Genomic DNA, 20,121 nt, shown 5'->3' with positions numbered 1-20,121 from the left:
TCCTCCCTTCTTCCCCTCTATTGCAATGGGTCCTTTGTACCTCTTTATGTAATGTGATTTACGCCATTCAATCTCCTCTATCCTCCTGTCTCTTTAGTGTCCACCCTTTTTAAGGAGACATTGTTTTTCAATCATTTTATCAGAGTCACTGATAAGTCATGAGTATCCATTACTTAGAGCTAAGTGTGTTCTCTCTAATAGTTACAAAACTCAAGAGTTATGAGAATCTTTCTCCCAGGTGGGGATATGGCCAGTTTCATCTTAAAGTATAGCAGTTTTTTTCTTTACCTTTTTTTTAACCTTTTCATGTGACTCTTACATCTCCTGTTTGATGTGCAAATTTTCTATTTATCTCTGGTCTTTTCAACAGGAAAAGTTGGAAGTCTCCTATTTTATTAAATGTTCATCTTTATCCCTGGAAGAAAAAGGCTCAGTTTTGCCAGATAGTGAATTCTTGGCTGCATTCCAAGCTCCCTTGCTCTTCAGAATATCACATTTCAGGCCCTTCAGTCCCTTAATGTTGATGCAATCAGGTCCTTTGGAACCCTTACTGTGGCTCCTTGGTATCTAAATGGTTTCTTTCTGGCTGCTTGCAGGATGTTCTCTATTAACTGATAGTTCTGGAATTTGGCCACAATATTCCTTGGTGTTTTCATTTTACTATCCCTTTCTGGAGGGGATTGAAATATTTTTTTCAATAAGTATTTTGTCCTCTGGTTCCAGGATATCATGGCAGTTTTCTATGTCTTCAATGTTTTCAGGAAGCCCAATGATTCTTAAGTTGTCTCTCCTGAATGTATTCTCAAGGTCAATGGTTTTACTGCTGAGGTATTTTATATTTTCTTCTATTTTTTTTTATTTTGGGGGGTTTAACAGATTCTTGTTGTCTCATGAAGTCATTAAGTTTCCACAGATTCCATTTTTTAACAGAAGAATTGTCTTCACCTTTTGCAATTGGTCAATTCTATTTTTGAAGCAGTTTTCCATTTGCCCAATTGCAGTTTTGAGAGAAATATCTTCTTTTTGCATTTGCCCAATTAAAGTTTTGAGAGAATTATTTTTGTATTTGTCCAATTGTATTTTCCAAGGACTTGTTTTCTTGTTGGAAGATGTTAATTTTCTCTTGAGTTTGTTTTCCCAATTTTTCCAATTTATTTTTAAACTCCTTCCTGATCTCTTCTAGGAAGTCTTTCTCAGTTGGACACCAATTCATATTCTCCTCAGAAGTTCTAGATGTCAGGGGTGGCTAGGTGGCGCAATGGATAGCGCACCAACCCTGGAGTCAGGAGTACCAGAGTACAAATCCCACCTCCGACACTTTAATAATTACCTAGCTGTGTAGCCTTGGGCAAGCCAGTTAACCCCATTTGCCCTGCAAAAACCTAAAAAAAAAAAGTTCTAGATCTCTCTGGGTTAGGATCTGTTTCTTCAAAGTAGTTTTCAGTAGCCCCCCCTCCCTTTCATCTGGCCTTTCTTCATTTCCAAGGATCTTGTGATGGAGGAGAGGCTGGCTCACAGATCTTTGATGTTGAATATCCTAGAGGCTTTGCTCACTGGGCTTAGTAACTCCAAGTGGGCTGGCCAGTAGGGGATGATAGTTGCTTTCTCTGGAGTGTCTTTGACCTTGATTTGAGGTCTTCTCCCTAGACCTAGAGGGGTGGAGTGCAGCTGGATACTGTTATACTTGAACAATGTGGGCTGGGCCCTGGGGCAAGGAGTTAATCTCCCTATTCAGCTGAGGGAGTTCTGCTGCCCATGCCTGACCCTGGAGGGTGGAGGGACTGTTACTGTGTTTGTTCTGGAAAGAGGGATCCACTAAAGGTATGGAACTCATGGCCCTGAGTCAAGCAGGTCAGTGTCTAGCCACACTCTGCAACTCTCTGTACTGGAACTCATCCTCCAGCCTGACTGGGACTCCCCAGATCATCGCTTCCCCAGCCAAAGACTCCACGGCTTAGGTTGGTCCTCTAGCTTTACCCCACTGCTTCTTGTGGGCTGGCTCTCTGCTCTCTGCCCCTGGTTCACCCACAGTCCCCAGAGACAGACTTTGTTGGTAGACGTACTCCTAGCTTCTCTTTCTGGGTTTTGTCAATCAAATTTCTGTTAAGAGGTTTCTTTCATATTATTTCTGAGAGAAAATCAGCAGACCTTAGCACAAAGCCAGGCTTCTCTCTGCCATCTTGGCCACAAGTCCTCTCCAAACAACTTTAAAACAATGTCACAAAAAAATTTCTACAACAGTAAAATCAACAAAAAGGATAGGGTGTAGCAATTTTTCTAACCCAAGACAACTTAGAAAGTCAGCAGTAAAGGTCCATCCCCCTGGGTTGAGAGTGGGGTGCAGTCCAGAGCAAGTCATATGTTGGCAAGCCAGCGGCAGACCTTGGAACAATTGAATCAACATCAGCTTCCAGAGCTCTCAGTCCACCAACCCTAAAGATTACAGGGGACTCTTTGCTCAAACTGAGTACAGAGCTCTGCTGTACTGCCCACAAGTGGTGCTGGGTCACACTGCCAGTGTAAGGAGAAGCACTGGTACACCACACAGGAAGAGTTCCAGGGTGGAAAAGATATCTTGTGGTCACTTACAGACTAGAATGTAGACCAGGAGAACAGTAACTACACCTCTCCTTAGATTCCACTTGGAAGAACTGAAAGGACTACTTCTGAAGACATCAAAATGAAAAATATAAAGTTGGGGCAGTATGTTCTTCACACCAAGAACACAGTTCAACGTTCATAAAAAGTTAGGCAGGAAAAATAAGCAAAGAAACAGATTAAAGAAAGTCACTATGGGGACATAGCAGATCAAAACACAAACATAAAAACATAAAAAAAGACAAAAACAGTTACATGTAAAACCTCAAAGAAAAATGTAAATTGACCTCAGCCCACCCCCCAAGCCCACCCCTCAAAAATAATTGCTGGAAGAGCTCAAAAAGATTTTTAAAATCAAATAAGAGAGGTAGAGAGAAAATGAGGAAAAGAAAAACAGATTGGATGCATGACAGAAGAAATAAGAAGAAAATGTGAGCTACCCTCATTAGAAAACCAGCTGACCTATAAAAGAGATTGAGAAGAGATAATTTTAAAAATTTTGGACTACCTGAAAGATATGATCAGAAAAAGGAAATAGACCTCATAGTTCAAGAAATTATCAAGGAAAATGCCTTAATACCCTAAAACCAGAAGGCAAAAGAAAAACTGAAAGAATCTGTCAATCATCTCCACAAAGAGAATCCAAAATATAAACTACCAGGAATATTACAGCCAAATTCCAGAGCTCCCATGTCAAGGAGAGAATATTGCAAGCAGCCAGAAAAACCCTATTTGAATATCATAGAGCCATAGTAAATATAACACCAGATTTAGCACTAAAGGAACAAAAGGTTTAGAATATGATATTCTGGTGGGCTAAGGAACTACAATTACAAATCAGAAAAATTGAGCATAATCCTTCTGGGGGGAATGGAAATTCAATGAAATAAAGAACTTTCAAGTATTCATGATGAAAAGAACCAGAGCTGAATAGAAAATGTGACTTTCAAATACAAGATTCAAGAGAAGCACAAAAAGGTAAAGAAGAAAGAGAAATCATAAGGGATTCAATCAACAAAGTTAAACTGTTTATATATCCACATGATGACACTTATACTATGAATTTTCTCATTATTAGGGTGGTTAGAAAGAATATACATAGAGAAAATGAGTGTGAGTAAACTATGATAGAACTTAAAAATAATAAAATTAAGGGGTGAGAAAGAGGGGATGAAGTGGGAGAAGGAAGAAGGGAGATGTAGAATGGGGTAAATTATCTCACCTCATAGAGGTTTATTAGAACACCACTTTCCCTGGTTCTCCTTTTCCCTATTACACTGCTCTTTCCCAGTCTTCTTTGCTACATCCTCATCAAGATTAGGTAGTACAGCACAGGCAATTCCTCTCTTATTTCAGCCTACTTCTGAAAAATGCATTTTGTAGTCATAGTCACAGAATTTCTATTTTGAAATGTAGACAGTTATTTGAAACATTCTATAGTTATTTTGAAAGGACTTTTTCTTTTATCTCTTCTTGCTGCCTTGTCGTTAATGTGTAAAAAAGGCTCATGATTTTTATTTTATGTCTTTCTACTTTACTGAAACTGTTTCAATTCATTTTAGATGAATCTCTAGAATTATCTAAACCATTCCATCATCGGCAAAGACTATAATTTTGTTTCTTTGCCTATACTTATTCCCTCAATTTCTTTTTCTCTTTTGATCGCTATATTTAACATTTCTAGAACTATATCAAAGAATAATAGTGACAATGGAAATATTTGTTTTACCATGATCTTATTGGAAAGGTCTCTAGAATTTTCCTATCATTGATAACACCATGCTTGGTTTTAAATATTTTTTTTATAAATTGAGGAAAGCTTGTGGTTTATTCCTGTTCTATTTACTGTTTTTTTTATTTTTAGCATAAAGGGATCTTGTATTTCTCAAAAGCTTCTTCTGCAACTATTGATGTAATTGTGTTTTTTCTCACTAAAACACAATTCTTTTCATGTAATTTTCCTAGTATTTTTATGTATTTATTTATTTATTCTTATTTTGTACAAATAATGTATTTTTATACATTACTAAAATATTCTTGTTTAAGAGTAAACATAAAACTCCCTCCCCCCAAAAAATACAGACCTGCATGAGCGATAAAGTCAAGGGGAGAAAAAAAATTAAAAGTAAAAGTAAAAAAAAATAAAATAAAATAATAGCAATAATTTTAGGTATGACCAGGTGGCACAGTGGATGGAGCAGCAGCATTGGAGCCAGGAGCAACTGAGCCCAAATCCGGCTCCATACTCCCAACAATCACCCAGCTGTGTGACCCCATGCAAGCCACCCCAACCCCATTGACCTGCAAAAACAACAACAACAACAACAAAAAAGACCCAAAATAAAATAAAATAGTAACAATAATAGTAGAGGTGGCTGGGTGGCAGACAGAGCACTGGCCTTTGAGCCAGGAACACCCGGGTCCAAATCCAGCCTCAGACACCCAACAATCACCCAGCTATGCAACCCCAGGCAGGCCACTCAGCCCCATTTGCCCTGAACCCCCCCCCCCCGCCAAAGAATAATAATACAAAATGTGCTTCGGTCTGTGTTCCAACAACACCAGCTCTGTCACAGGTGGATCACACTCTTTATGATAAGTCCTTCACAAAAGTTACTTCCATATTTTTCCACCATTGCCATTGCTAATCGCAACTCCCTCCATTCGAACTTCTCCACTACCATGTACTATATTTTCTCTCTTCTTTCACTCTGTCTCAGCTGTAGGGTAGCTGAGTGGCACAGCAGACAGATCCCCAGCCCTGGGGCCAAGAGACCCCTTGCCCACATACCACCCCTTAGGCCCAGCATCCACCCAGCCCTGTGGTTCCGGACAGGCCATCCAATCCCAGCCCCTTGCAAGAAGTAAAAAACAAAATGTGTTATATCTGATCACTCTCCCCACATGGTCCAACCTCTCCTCCATCACTCACATTCCCCCACTGCCCCCTGATCCCCCTTCTCTACTTCTTACTCCAGATGTCTATACCCAATTGAGTATATATGCTGTTTCCTCTCCTAGAAACCTCTGATGAGAGTGAAATTCCCTCATTCCCCCTTGCCTTCCCCCTTTCATATCATTGCAATAGCTCATTGTAATAAAGAAAAATCTTATTATATGAAATAGCCTATTCCTCCTCTCCTTTTTCTTTCTCCCATTACATTTTCCTTTTACCTACTGACTCCATTTTTACACCACAATATATCTTCAAATTCAGCTCTCTCCTGTGCTTCATGTATAAAAGCTCCTCCTCCGTGATCTATTAAATGAGAAGGTTCATATGAGTATTATCAGTATCATTTTTCTATACAGGAATACATGCAGTTCATCATCATTAAGTCCCTCATATTTTCCCCTTCTCCTCCACTCTCTATCCTTCACCTGAGTCCTGTGTTTGAAGATCAAACCTTCTGTTCACCTCTGGCCATTCCAGCAGGAACATTTGAAATTCCCCTGGTTCATTGAAAGTCCATCTTTTTCCCTGGAAGAGGATATTCAGTTTTGCTGGGTAGTTAATTCTCAGTTGCAGTCTAAGCTCTTTTGCCTTCCAGAATATTATATTCCAAGCCCTACGAGTTTTTAATGTAGTTGCTGCTAAGTCTTGTGTGATACTGATTGCAGCTCCATGATATATGAATTGTGTCCTTCTGGTTGCTTGTAATATTTCTCTTTGACTTAGGAGTTCTGGAACTTGGCTATAATATTCCTGGGGGTCGTTTTTTTTTTTTTGGATCTCTTTCTAAGGGAGATCAGTAGATTCTCTCCATTTCTAATTTGCCCTCAGCTTCTAAGATATCAGGGCAATTTTCCTGTAGCAATTCTTTGAAAATGATATCAAGGCTCTTTTCCTGATCATGACTTTCAGGTATTCCTAAATTTTTAAATTATCTTTCCTATCTTTTCCTAAATAATTTTTATATTATCTTTCCTAAATGTTTTCCATATCAGTTGTTTTTTCAATGAGATGTTTCACATTTTCTTCTAATTTCCTCATTCTTTTGGTTTTGAAGTATTGTGTCCTGATTTCTCATAAAATCAGCAGCTTTCCTCAATTCCATTCTACATCTGAAGGATTTGTTTTCCTCAGTTTTCTTATCCCTTTTTCCATCTGGACAATTCTGTTTTTTAAAGCATTCTTCTCTTCAACAACTTTTTGAACTGTTTTATCCATTTGACCTAAGCTGGTCTTTAGCATGTTATTTTCTTCAGCATTTTTTTGGATCTCCTTGACTAAGCTGCTGACTTCATTTTCATGCGTTTCCTGCATCTGTCTCATTTCTTTTCCCAATTTCTCTTCTATCCCCGTCACTTGATTTTCAAAGTCTTTTTGGAGCTTAGTCATAGCCTGAGCCCAATTTCTGTTTTTCTTGGAGTCTTTAGATGCAGGAGCTTGTGCTTTCTCATCTCCAGATTGAGTGTTTTAATCCTTCTTGGCATCACAGGCAAAGTATTTCTCAATGGTGTTCCTCTTTTTTCTCCACTTATTCATTTCTCCAGCCTGTGCCTGGTTTGGGGGTGCTTCCTGAGCCTTTGAGTATTAGTAGGGCACATCCCACCAAGGATCTCTGTGTGTGAGGCTCTGTCTTCCCTCCTGGTCTGTGAATGACCATAAGTGCACCCCTCTGCCACTCAGTCTTTCTATGGGTTCTGCCCCTCTAAATTTTGGCTAGAGTCATCATTTGCTTTTTTAGAGTTTGTGGGGGAAGGAGTTCCTTGGAAATGCTGCCTTTACACTGCCATCTTGGCTCTGCCCCTCTAAATTCTATGTCTCATTCTATTCATGACTATGCTTAAGCAAATATTTAAACATTTCTTGCTTGTTTCTTTGTTTATTTGAGATTAGGTTTCTCTATCCTCCTAGGATGGAAGTGTAGCAGTTATTCATGGACTCAATCATTCTGCTATTCTGGACAGAAGTTTTGAACTGCTCCACTTTCAACACTTCATCCCTCCTTAGTCAGCTTAATTGTCCTTCATCCCCAAGTGGGGGAATATTTAAATTCACCTAAGGCAAAAATAATTCTGTTCTAGTCCTTCATTTTAAATATGTGATTTTGTGTTTCAAATATGTTTCTCACAAACAACAAATTGTAGAAGTCTGTTTTCTAATTTATTATCTCTTCTCAACACATTTTTTATTTCAGTTACTTTTGATCACTAATACCTTCTAGGTTCTTTTTATAGTGAAGAATCTCCCCTCTTCCTTTCCTTCCTTCCCATATCAAGCTCATTCAAGATTTCTTGCAAGATGTGATAATAGAAATTATTTTATGATTCTATGATCATAAACATCAGGCTCTGAATAAAACAAGATGTAGGTTAGCCAACGGTATCTGCCAATGTGATAGAGGAGATATGTGACAGAATCCAGGTGGCAAAAGGATTCCCTCTGGATGGTAAAAGCTTCCAGTTAGTCTTGTGTGCAGGTGATATTGTGCTGATTACCCTAAGATCCAAGAAGCACTGAGAGGAAATCTGGAATCACTGAAAGGAGCATGACTTAGAAAGACCAAGTCAATATAAAATGTCTATAAGCCTAGATTTCAACACCCTATAGAGTTTGTTCAACAGTATATGTATCTGAATTAAACAATACAAATAGAAAATAAACTGGGCCCATTGCTGGAAAGGAAGAGAGTGGGCTAGACTGCTTCTGGTACATAACAATTTTGTTTATTTTATTGTTTTATTTTATTGATTCCAAGCGTCCCATGGAATCAAAGGTCCATCTTTTCAATAATAACATTTTGCAGCTGTTGTTATATGTCAGTAAGACATGGAAAACCAATGCTTTCAAACAAATAAAAATAAAAATAAAAAATGAGTATAAAAATAAATAAAAAATAAATAAAAATGAGTATCATGCAGAATTCAATGGAGAGGTACATGGTACATGTGAGCAAGCTGCAATCAATGAGAAACTCGAAAGGATAGAAGAAAATGACCAAGAATTCTAGCCCGAAAGAAGATAGGAGGGTCACATGGCAAGAATGGAGAATGACTAGAAGTAAACTCAAATAACTTCTAGAATTCCCATGATGTTGGGAGAAAATGATGAAGGCCTATAGCATACTGGCTATACCCACCATAGTCAGCTTCTAGAGAATATAAGACAGTCACAAAAATTCATCAGGCATTGATGGTTCTGCAATCTGCATTTCTGGGGGAATCTCCTGAATCAAAATCATATTTGAAAATCCAAATAATTGATCTTGTTCTAATATTTCTTGTGCCTCATGGAATCTTGTTTTGTTTCCTCCTTTTTTTTTCCCTGCAAGTACAATACTTGGTTAAGTTTTCCACCTTCTCATCTAATCTATTATCCTCCAATTTTTTCACTGGAAACTCCAATGAAATTTTTTTCCCTCTCATTTCATTTCTTCCCATCATTCTTGGAGTCCCTATGGTCAAGATTTTTCTCTGCCTTTTTAGTGGAGTAACTCTCTTATTGTAGCATTACTACTGTCTTGGGACTTTGTGCCTGAGTCAGGTCCTATCCTTTCCTACATTCCTAGAAGAGTTAAGCAAGCCATGTTTGTGCTTATGTCCTCTAGATTTCTGGATGCCATCATCTCTGCAATTCTGGTTGGTTTGGCTAAGATTAGGCTCTACTACTTACTCTCTCTTTCCCCTCCAGTCCCTGACTTTTATCTTGGTCTTTTTATCTTTGATCTTTTCTATACAAAACACCCCATTAGAAGTTGACTCTGTTGGAGTCTGAATAGAGACTGAAGCATATGTTTATTTTTTTCTCTCTTTATTTTTCATGAAGTTTCTCTTTGTGTGTGTGTGTGTGTGTGTGTGTGTGTGTGTGTGTGTGTTAGGAGGATTATGTTTACTTTTACAACATAACTACTGCATTAATTAATTTTTCATAGCCATACATTCTTAACCTTCACCAAATAACTTGCTTTCTCAATTGGGGGAGTTGGGTGGGAGGAAGGAAGAGAGTTTGGAATTCAAAGTTTTGGAAGTAAATGAAACTTGATTTTTCATGTATTGTGTGGGGGAAAATTTTTTTTAAATAAAATTAAAAAAAAAAAGAAATTGGCTTTGTTACATGATTGAGCCCAAGGAAATACCTGGGATCACACAGCATCAAGGATCCTGCAAAGGTCCCCAACACAGCCAACTACCTGATCACTGATCTGAACTAATATCCTCTGCAAGGCTCACAATGCCTAGCACTGTCTTCCTGTGCAATGACCTTCTATGGACAAGCTCTGTGCCCTGCTGCTTTTCAGATACAACAGGACAGAGTTCCTCAGGTGTCAGGTCCTTTTGAGTTCCTCAAACTTGTTTAGAGCCATATTTACCACAGGTCAAGATGTCTTTCACCATATTAATGGAAGCTCCTTTCCCCTACCTCCATTTCATTTTTATTAATAAAGAAACAGAGTTACAAGGGCTGAGCAACTTACTCAGAGATTCATGATATTGGCATCCTGACCCATGGCATATTACCTTGACTAGTAAGATTTTTTAATTTAAATTTTATTTTTTTCCATTTACATATAAAGATTGCTAGCAATGTTTTAATGATGTGATGTGACTTTTTTTATCTTAAATTGTGTACTACATCCATCTCTTAAAAGAATAACAAATTTCATGATAAAATCTCTCTTATAATCCTCTGGTATAAACTGATACTCAAAATATTTACATTCCCAACAGTGCTGGATTCTAGGAGGTGATATCAGGTTTGCATGGCAGCAGGTGCTTACAGTGTGCTGTCATTAGGCAAGTTTGGTTCCTGCTTTTTCAGTGTTCTTTATTCTCATATACATGGCTTCATTAGGGCTAAACTATTTTTTGCAAAAGCTTCTTGTTATCTTGCTTTCATTACAGCAGCACTTCTAATGAAGTGGGGGAAATTTTGGTAAAACTAACTGTAATAAATCAAGTTAATAGGGTAATCAATCAAGGGAAGATTTAAACTTCAAAAAGCAATAAGACTAAGCAATTAATGAGTAGAAAAAATGTTAAATCTCCAAATCTCTCCCCAGGTTAAGTATATATTTATAGAGGCTTTCTGAAAAGATCGTCATTAGGACTGTACCTTGTGTGTGTTATTTAACCCTTACAATCTTCAGTCATGTGTCTAAATACTATTCCAACCTCTTCTATATAAGGAGACATTCCTCTTCATAATGGACTTTCAAATACATAATGAAAACTAAGTTTCCCTTTGAACATGGAAAGAGAAATTTTCCTCTCCAAAGCAATTTAGAGAGCAGGACTATCTCTTCATTCCTACTAGTCACTCCCAGAGGGGATCCCCAAGGTGGGCTAGGCAGCATTGTGGAGGAATGGGAGGTGAATCTCCTTAGAAACTGTAACCTGTGAGGCCAAGGGAACAGAGTTATGAACACTCCTCTTTGTTGGTTACAGAAGAATGAACAAGAATGATTCTATTTTAAAATAAACCTCTACCATCTCAGAAACTTCCTGCCAACACAAAGAATTCTGATAAGACAAAGCACATAGAAAAACATTTCTCCAAAGGAATAATCCTGCCATGAGACCCCAAGGTTTGTTTATTTCCCCAGCTCTCAGCTCTCAGCCCCCAGTTTCTTTTTTGCCATGGAATGCTGCTGATCAACTGAATCTTAAAAGCTATAGAACCGAGAGCTGTATTCCAGGAGCCAGTCTTTCTTGGTGCATAATAGATTTCTTTTTCTTTGAGCATCGTACTTGTCTTACCAGACCTCCATTCACATGAGCCTGCTAATGAGCAAGATTCTCCCTGGACTCTGAGAACCTCCCCCAGAACTCTTTAGCTACAAACTGATGTCAAACCCAGAGAAAAGGAATCACTAACCAAATGGCTCTCTGATTGTAGAGTGAAGCAAACTCCTGCCAGAGTCCAAATCAGGTTCTATACAGACTTAAGCTAAGAATTTTTTTTTAATACTGGTAAATAAGGTTATATTGCTTTTAAAAATGTAAAAAACCAGGGGGTGGAGCCAAGATGACTGTGTGAAGGCAGAAATTTCTGGAAACTTGTTCCCCCAAAAACTCCAAAAGCTGTCAAATTATGACTACAGTCAAAATTTGGAGGAGCAGAACCCAAAGAAAGACTGGATGATGCAATTTCCCAGTCTGAGACAACTTAGAAGTTCTACAGGAAAGAGTGACTGTGGAGCAGTGCCAGCCTCAGAGCAGTCCTGCAGTGAGAATCTTCAGTGGGAGTCAGCAGAGCTCCCAGCCCACAGACAGTAAGGGGGTCAGGGAAGACTGTAGGGGTCCCTACACTATCCCTGCAGTAGGACTCTGCTGTTTGTCCACACTCAGATCCAGGTTGCAGTCTAGGCCCTCATATTACCATAGAGGAGTAGGGACCCTCCTCACAGCTCCAGGGTAAAGGGGAGGGCAGGGCACAGACCTGCATAGGCAAGAGAGCAGTCAGAGCCTCTCAAAAGACCTTGGAGGAATTAAGGTCTCTGTGGAGGGTCCCAAATCCCTTAAAGCCTTGGAAGTGTGGTAAATCAGTCATAGGCTGAGGAAATGAGCAAACAAAAGGAAAAAGGAGAATCTGATCACAGAAAATCACTTTGGTTCCATGGAGGATCAAAATACACACTCAAAGGATGACAAAGTTGAAGATTCTGTATACAAAGCCTCCAAGAGAAATAGATAAATGGGCTCAGCTATGGATAGACTCGAAACAAACTTTGAAAAGAAATTTAAAGGGGTGGCTAGGTAGCATAGTGGATAAAACACCAGCCCTGGAGTCAGGAGTACCTGGGTTCAAATCCGGTCTCAGACACTTAATAATTACCTAGCTGTGTGGCCTTAAGCAAGCCACTTAACCCTGTTTGCCTTACAAAAAAACTAAAAAAAAAAAATTTAAGAAGGTAGAGGAAAAATTGGGAGGACATATGAGAGCAATGCAGTTAAATCATGAGAACCAAGTCAGCAGCTTGGTGAAACAAATACAAAAAAAAATACTGAAGAAAATAACATGTTAATAACCAGTTCAGATCAAACAGGAAAAGCAGCCCAAAAGGCAAATAAGAAGAATAACTTAAAAAGCAGAATTGGTCAGATAGAAAAGAAGATGAAAAAGCTCTTTGAAGAAAATAACTCCTTCAAATGCAGAATGGAACTAAAGGAAGCCAATGATGTTGAGAGAAATCAGGAAGAAATAAAACTGTACCAAAAAAAAAATTAGAAGAAAATATGAAGCACAAGCCCTCAGCCAGAGGCAGCAGAGTTCTGCCGGCCCCAGCCCTGGCCCTGCTACTGCTGCCACACCCCCTGCTTCCCCGGCACCTGCCATGTCCAGGACGGAGGAAACCAAGCAGCTGGTGGGCCACATGGCCATGGAGAACCACATGAAGAATAACCAAGTGCTGGGCATTGGCAGCAGTTATACCATTATCCATGCCATACAGAGAATAGCTGAAAGAGTGAAACAAGAAAACCTGAACATTGTCTGTATTCCCATGTCCTTTCAGGCCTGGCAGCTAATTCTTCAGAATGGCTTACCCCTAAGTAACCTGGACCGACACCCAGAGTTTGATCTTGCTATTGATGGTGCTGATGAAGTAGATGCTGACCTCAATCTCATCAAAAGTGGTGGAGGCTGTCTCACTCAGGAGATGATTGTAGCCGGCTATGCCAAATGTTTCATCGTTATTGCTAATTACAGGAAGGATTCAAAAAACCTTGGTGACCACTGGGTGAAGGGCATTCCTATTGAAGTCATCCCCATGGCCTACGTCCCCGTGTCCAAGGCCCTGTCCCAGAAGTTTGGCAGAGTGGCTGAGCTACGAATGGCTGAGCACAAGGCGGGTCCTGTGGTGATGGACAATGGCAACTTTCTGCTGGATTGGAAATTTGACCGAGTCCACAAATGGAGTGAAGTGAACACGGCCATCAAAATGATAGCAGGTGTTGTGTCCACAGGTCTCTTTATCAACATGGCTGAAAGAGTCTACTTTGGCATGGAAGATGGCTTGGTCATCATGAGGGAGAGGCTGTGTCACTGACCTAGGCCACATAGGTCACCGAGGCAGAGAAGCCCAAGAGCCTTTGCCTTAATATACTTGCCCCAGGACGGCCAGTCAGAGCATAGGGGGAGACTCCTGAAATATTATTGAATAACCTTGTCTTTTTTTTAAAAGCAATAGATAAGCATATATATTCTTTTCTATCTAAAAATACTCACTTTTTTAAAAGAAATAAAAAAACTTGATTTCATGTTTTATATGAAATACTACCAAAAAGAAAAGACTTTTTTTTTTGAGTCCTTGACTTGTGGCTGCTGGTTTCTTATTATTATTCTTCTGAGTGTTTGGTTTTTTGGGGAATCGCAAAATGTCAGCCACTGTGCCAGCCCAGTTTGTTAAGGGCTGAACCAATAGCCCCTGATGCCTTACAGGAGCCATTGATGATCTTTATGCTTTGTTCTTGATTTGTTGATTTATTTTTGAGTTTACATTTTCATAGCTCACAATAGTCACACATGTAGGCCTAGTGTGTGTGTGAGCTGAGAAATGCCCTTGATAGTGACCTTCACGAGCCCCAGCCCTCCTCAGCCAAGGTCAGGCCACTCACCCAAAAGGGGAAGCCCATGACCCTCGGTCTCCCTGCCAGAGAGGACTTTACCAGTACATCCTTAGTGCTGCTGGGAGAAACCTCTCATCAGGAGGGTTTGTTTTTGTTGTCGACCTTTTTTGGATTCTTTGTTTGCCTTTCTCCCCTAGGGTCTGTCACTTGCACAGTTGGGCATCAGATGTCTCCTTTTTGCATTCTGTGTGTATTGAAATAAAACAACTCCGTGCCACTTCAAAAAAAAGAAGAAAAAAATATGAAATATCTCATTGGAAAAAATATCTCATCAAAAACAGATCCAGAGGGGCGGCTAGGTAGCACAGTGAATAGAGCACCGGCCTTGGAGTCAGGAGTACCTGGGTTCAAATCCAACCTCAGACACTTAATAATTACCTAGCCATGTGGCCTTAGGCAAGTCACTTAACCCCAATGCCTTGAAAAATTTAAAAACAAACAAAAAACAAACAAACAAAAACAGATCCATGAGAGATAATTTAAAAATTATTGGGATATCTGAACGTCACAACCAGGGAAAGAATCTAGGCTTCATTTTTCAAGAAATAATACAGCAAAATTGCCCTGAGACCCTAGAAGCACAGGGTAAAATAGAAATTGAGGGAATTCACCAATCATCTCCTGAAAGAGATTCCAAAAGAAAAATTTCCAGGAATATTATAGTCAAATTCCAAATTTCCCAAGTGAAAAAGAAAATACAAAAACCTGCCAGAAACAAACAATTTACCAACTGTGGCTCTATAGTCAGGATTGCACAGGATTTGGCAGTGTCTACATTAAGGGCTTGGAATATGTTATTTTGGGAGGCAAAAGAGCTTGGATTACAACTGAGAATCAACTATCCAACAAAACTGAACATCCTCTTTCAGGGGAAAAAATGGACTTTCAATGAAACAGGGGACTTTCAAACTTTCCTACTGAAAAAAACAAGCTGAAGAGAAAGTTTAATCTCCAAGTATAGGACTCAGGTGAACCATAGAGGGAGTGGAAGAGAAGGACTAACTATGAGGAACTTAATCATGTTGAACTGTTTGTATTCTGGCATGGGAAGAAGATATTAATAACTCATATAAACTTTCTCATTCATAAGAGCAGTTAGAAGGAACATATATAGACAAGGCACAGGAAGGAGTTGAACAGAATGATATAATATGGTATAAAGATGGAGTCAATGGGTGATAAAGCAAAGTAGTGGGAGGGAAAGAAAGGAGAGAAAAAAAGGGTTAAGATATTTCACATAAAAGTGTCAAGAAAAAATATTTTCAATGGAGTGTAATGGGGAAAGATGAGGGGGAATGAGTAAACCTTCATTCTCATCAGAAATGGCTAAGAGAAGAAATAATATACATATTTAATAGGATATAGAAGTCTATCTTACCCTAGTGAAAAATGAGAGGAAAGAACTGGGATAAGGGGGAAGGGACCACACTTGTGCTACTCACATTAAAATCTGATCAGAATATTATTTGAGAGTGAGCACATACCAGGAAACAACAGAGAATTACCAAATCTCAGTTCATATCATTCTTTCTAATCTATCTCTGGAAGGAATTCTTAATCTAGGGTACAAAAGCTTATTTCTCTACAATCCAGGTTCTGCCCTCATTATTCCACTGAAGGTGTTCTCTTCAGAGTTAGCAATGATCTCTTAATTGTAAAATCCAAGCACCTTTTTCCAGTTCTCATTCTTCTTAACCTCTCTGCAGTCTCTGGCACTGCAGACTACTCTCTTCCCTTTGATACCCTCTTCTCCCTACGTTTTCAGGGACATCCCTCTCATCTCTCTGACTGCTCCTTTTCTAACTCTTTTGCCGAATCTTTATCCAGATGACTCTGTCTGTAATCATGGGTGTCCTTCAGGGTTGGGTCCTTGGGCCCTCTTCTCTCCTGCCCTTCTTCTGCTTCACTTGGTGATCCCATTGGCAATCATGGATTTAATCTCTATGCTGATGATTCTCAAATACACCTCTCTGCTGACATTCAGTCTCCCAACTCCAACTACTTTTCAGTCATCTTGACCCGGCTATTCAGTAGATGTCTTAAACTCAAATGTCCATTAAAAATCTCATCTTTTCCCTACTTCCTTATTACTAGAGAGGATAACACAATCTTCCCTGGCAACCTCCAAGTCATCCTCAAGTTCTCACTATCTTGCACCACGCTCATACCTCTCCATAACTAATGGGTTGTGAAGGTCTGCTGGGTTCATCTTTGCAATATTTCTCCAAAAATGCCTTCTCTTGACACTGCCACCACTCTGGTACAGGTCCTCACTGGCCTAGGCCTTGATCATTGCAATCACGACAGTGGGTCTGCCTGCCTCAAATATCTCCCCAAGTCAATCTATACTTCATTTAGCCACTAAAGTAATTTTCCTAAAGCATTTGTCTGACCATTTTACTCCCCACTCCACTGCTCCCAACTCAATAAACTTCAGTTAATTTATTCCCTATATCTCACTTCCAGGATAACTACAAAATTCTCTATTTGGTATTCAAGTTCCTTCAAATCCTAGCCCCTTCTCAATCTTTTTACACCTTACTCCCCACTATCTAATCTTTGAACCCTTTGACTATGACCCTTTAACTGTTTCATATAATAAAACGTTCTTGGCTATGAGAATTTCCCTTGGCTGTTCCCTTTTCCAGGAGGGCATCTAGATGGAGCAGTGGCCTTGGAGTCAGAAGGACAGAAGTACAAATCCAGCCTCAGATACTTACTAGTTGTAGTACCTTGGGCAAGTTACTTAACCCTGATTGCCTCACATCCAGGGCCATCTCCAGTGGTACTGATTCATGTCTGGCACTAGACCCAGGGGAGAAAGTGAGGCTGGTGACTCAGTACAGCACCCCATCACTCGAATGAAATTTACATGTTGTCATGGCATCACCCCCATGGTGTCATGGTCTTCTTCAAAAACAAAAAGGGGTGGCTAGGTGGCACAGTAGATAGAGCACCAGCCCTGTTGTCAGGAGTACCTGAGTTCAAATCTGGTCTCAGACATTTAATAATTATCTAGCTGTGTGGCCTTGGACAAGCCACTTAACCCCATTTGCCTTGCAAAAACCTAAAAAAAAAAAAGAATAAGACAAAAAAAAATTATTCCAGAAAGACTCTCCCTCCTCAAACCTGTCTACTGATTTCCCTGGTTTTCATTAATTCCTACCTAAAATCCCATTTTTTGCAAGAAGCCTTTTCAACCTCTTAATTCTAGTATCTTCCCTCTGTTAATTATTTCCTATGTATTCAATACATAATTTGTTTGTAAGTTGCCTCCTCTATTAAATTGTGAGCTCCTTGAAGACAGGAACTATATTTTGCCTCATTTTTTTTGTATCTCCAGTGCTTAGCACAATGCTAGTACTTAGCAGATATATAATAAATTCTTCTTGATAGATTGTTCTTATAAATGTGTTTTTGATAACTCTTGGGTTACAAGCCTGGGGGATTGGGAGAAGAAATGTGTTACCCTCTAAACCATAATAATAGGGAAGCAGTGAAAAGATAATGAAATTTGTACTGAACATATTTGAGTTAAAGACTGGACAGCCAGTTCATGATGTCTGAAAATTATTTTTTTATAATTTCTATATAATCAGTTTCCTTGGTAATCCTAGGTGTTTTCCATTATGCATTCAAAACTACGATTCACCAGACTATCAGAGGGGTCCTTGATGTGCAAAAAATGGTTAAGAAACTTTACCCCAGATGCCATGCATTCCTAAAGTTAACCTTCAATTTTCCTTCTTTCAATGGACATTGTAGAGAGCCAGAGAGTTTCAAATTTCTCTAAGAGAAGGGAGAAAGATAACGTGAAATTTTTCTATCTCATAAACTAAATAATAATAACTAACAGTTGAGGTTTGATTTTTTTTTTCCATTGTGGACCTCCAGGGTAGAAACACAAATGCAGATCAGCAGGTGACCTATGACTTAGTTGTTTTATCTGACTAGGTCATCAAAAGGGTTAGAGAAGGGACTGAAACCCAGATCTTCCTGACTCAAGAAACAGCTCCTTAACCTCCATATCAACTGCTTTTCAATATTTGGGAAGCCCAATTGCAAATTCAAAATTTCTAGGGCTGTCTATAGATATAGACCTGAATACCAGGATATGCACTGTTAAAAAGTCAAGGCATTGTAGGAGTGGGAAACCAGGCTGGGTCAGGAATATCTGGAGTCAAGGTCTGCTTCTTCTGTATTCTGGCTGTATAGCCTTAGGCAACCTCTCAGTGTTCAGACAGCTCTTTGAGTCTAGTAGTAGATGCTATCTTGTTCAGTTATGTCTGACTTTTGTGACTCCATTTGGGGTTATCTTGGTAAAGATACAGGACTGGTTTGTCATTTCCTTCTATCCATCTTACAGATGAGAAAACAAGCAAACCGGAGAAAATGACTTGCTTAGGGTCACCCAGTTTAGTCTAAGGCCAGATTTGAACTCAAGAAGATGAGTCTTCCCCAACTCCAGACCCAACACTTTGTCCACTATCTAGAAGAATCTGGAACAATAGCAGCAATAACAACAACAACAACAACAACAACAACAACAACAAAACACACGATTATCTGTTAGTGTAAGAGCCTAAGGGTTAACTACACCTGTTGGGAGGTTAGACATTCTCTTTCCTCCATATCTTTCAAAAAAGAGTCACTTAAGTCACCATGAACAAACTGTTTTTAAAAAATCTTTTTTGCTTTTTTCAATTTTTTTTCCAAAAGAAGTTCTCCTGAACACAGTTGTTCTCCCCCCCTAATCATTAGACTCTCCTCATTCAAGTGAGATTCACAGGTAAGTGTTGACAATCAAAAGAATCACTTCACCAAGTCACTAAATATCAAAAATATTGGCTTTGGGGTCAGAAGACTTGAGTTCAAATCTGGATTCTGTTTCTTAACACCTTTGTGACTCTGGGCCAGTCAATTAAACATTCTGGATTTTGGTTTCCTTAGCTGTGAAATGAGAAGAGTAGAAGGAGACAGCCTCGAAAGCCCATTCCAGATCCAAAGCTTTGTGCCAACCCTGTTCCTACATTCAGAGAAAAAGAGCAACCTCTGCAATGAAAAGAAAATGGGAAATCAAAAGGTGCAGGCAAAATAAATTGCTTGTTAGTAGTTCTCTCTGGTAAAAGCAGTCCCAAGTGTAGAAGTTAAATGTATATCTGTCAGAAACCTTCAATTAACAGCTGCCAGGCGGGGGAAGCTAAAGAATGGTCGCTAATAATGGTAATGGTACCTTTTCATTTCTAAATACCACACTGTTCACTGTATGACTGAGAACCCTCTGAATGAATGGCCCAGCTCATGGCTCATCCCTAGTATGTAGAGAAGCCCCACCAGACTGACTGCAGGATGACTGAATGGCAGCCTCCTCCAGCATGTACAAGGGCTAGTATCTTTGCATGCATCTGGGGGTACAGTGAATAAAGCTGGGGACCTGAAGTCAAGAAGATCTGAGTTCAAATTCCACCTCAGCTAGCTGAGTGATGCTGGGAAAGTCACTAAGCTCTTGGTGTCTCAGTTTCTTCATCAATCAAGTGGGAGAATCAGAAATAGCACCAACCTCCCAGGATCTTGAAGATCAAGCAAGATAAGATTTGTAAAGTGATTTGCAAACTTTAAAGAGATATTCAGATGATGATGAAGCAGACTATTCCATAGAGGATTCCAAAAGGTAGGGAGGGGGCAAGGAGAAAAATCCAAGGAAGGGAAGGGAGGGGCCAGGGTTTTCCTATTTTCCAGTTCACACTGAGAAGATTATCTGGGACCAAAACCAAGGATCCCTAGGGAGGTGTTAGAAAAGAAAAGAAGGAGATGGGGCTGGGTTGAGGGAATCCCTGTTACGGATATTCACAATCTTTACTGTTAATAGAACAAATGCTAGTGAATTTGGAACAATGCATTGGTACACAGGAGCCCAGATTCGAATCACAACTCTAACATTTTCTGAAT

At 39.4% G+C, this 20,121-nt stretch overlaps 1 protein-coding gene and 1 pseudogene across 3 annotated transcripts in view; one reads left to right on the top strand and one right to left on the bottom strand.

Moving 5' to 3' along the window:
• Nucleotides 1-20,121, bottom strand: part of SLC39A11 (solute carrier family 39 member 11) — a 512,505-nt gene that overhangs the window by 252,990 nt on the left and 239,394 nt on the right. The gene's annotated exons all lie outside the window — the stretch shown is intronic.
• Nucleotides 12,879-13,592, top strand: LOC141514141 (ribose-5-phosphate isomerase pseudogene; annotated as a pseudogene).

This window comes from Macrotis lagotis, chromosome 2, assembly GCF_037893015.1.
Source record: "Macrotis lagotis isolate mMagLag1 chromosome 2, bilby.v1.9.chrom.fasta, whole genome shotgun sequence".
NCBI classification, from domain to species: domain Eukaryota; kingdom Metazoa; phylum Chordata; class Mammalia; order Peramelemorphia; family Peramelidae; genus Macrotis; species Macrotis lagotis.
The sequence above is the reverse complement of the archived record's forward strand: the minus strand, read 5'-3'. Positions and strand labels throughout refer to the sequence as shown.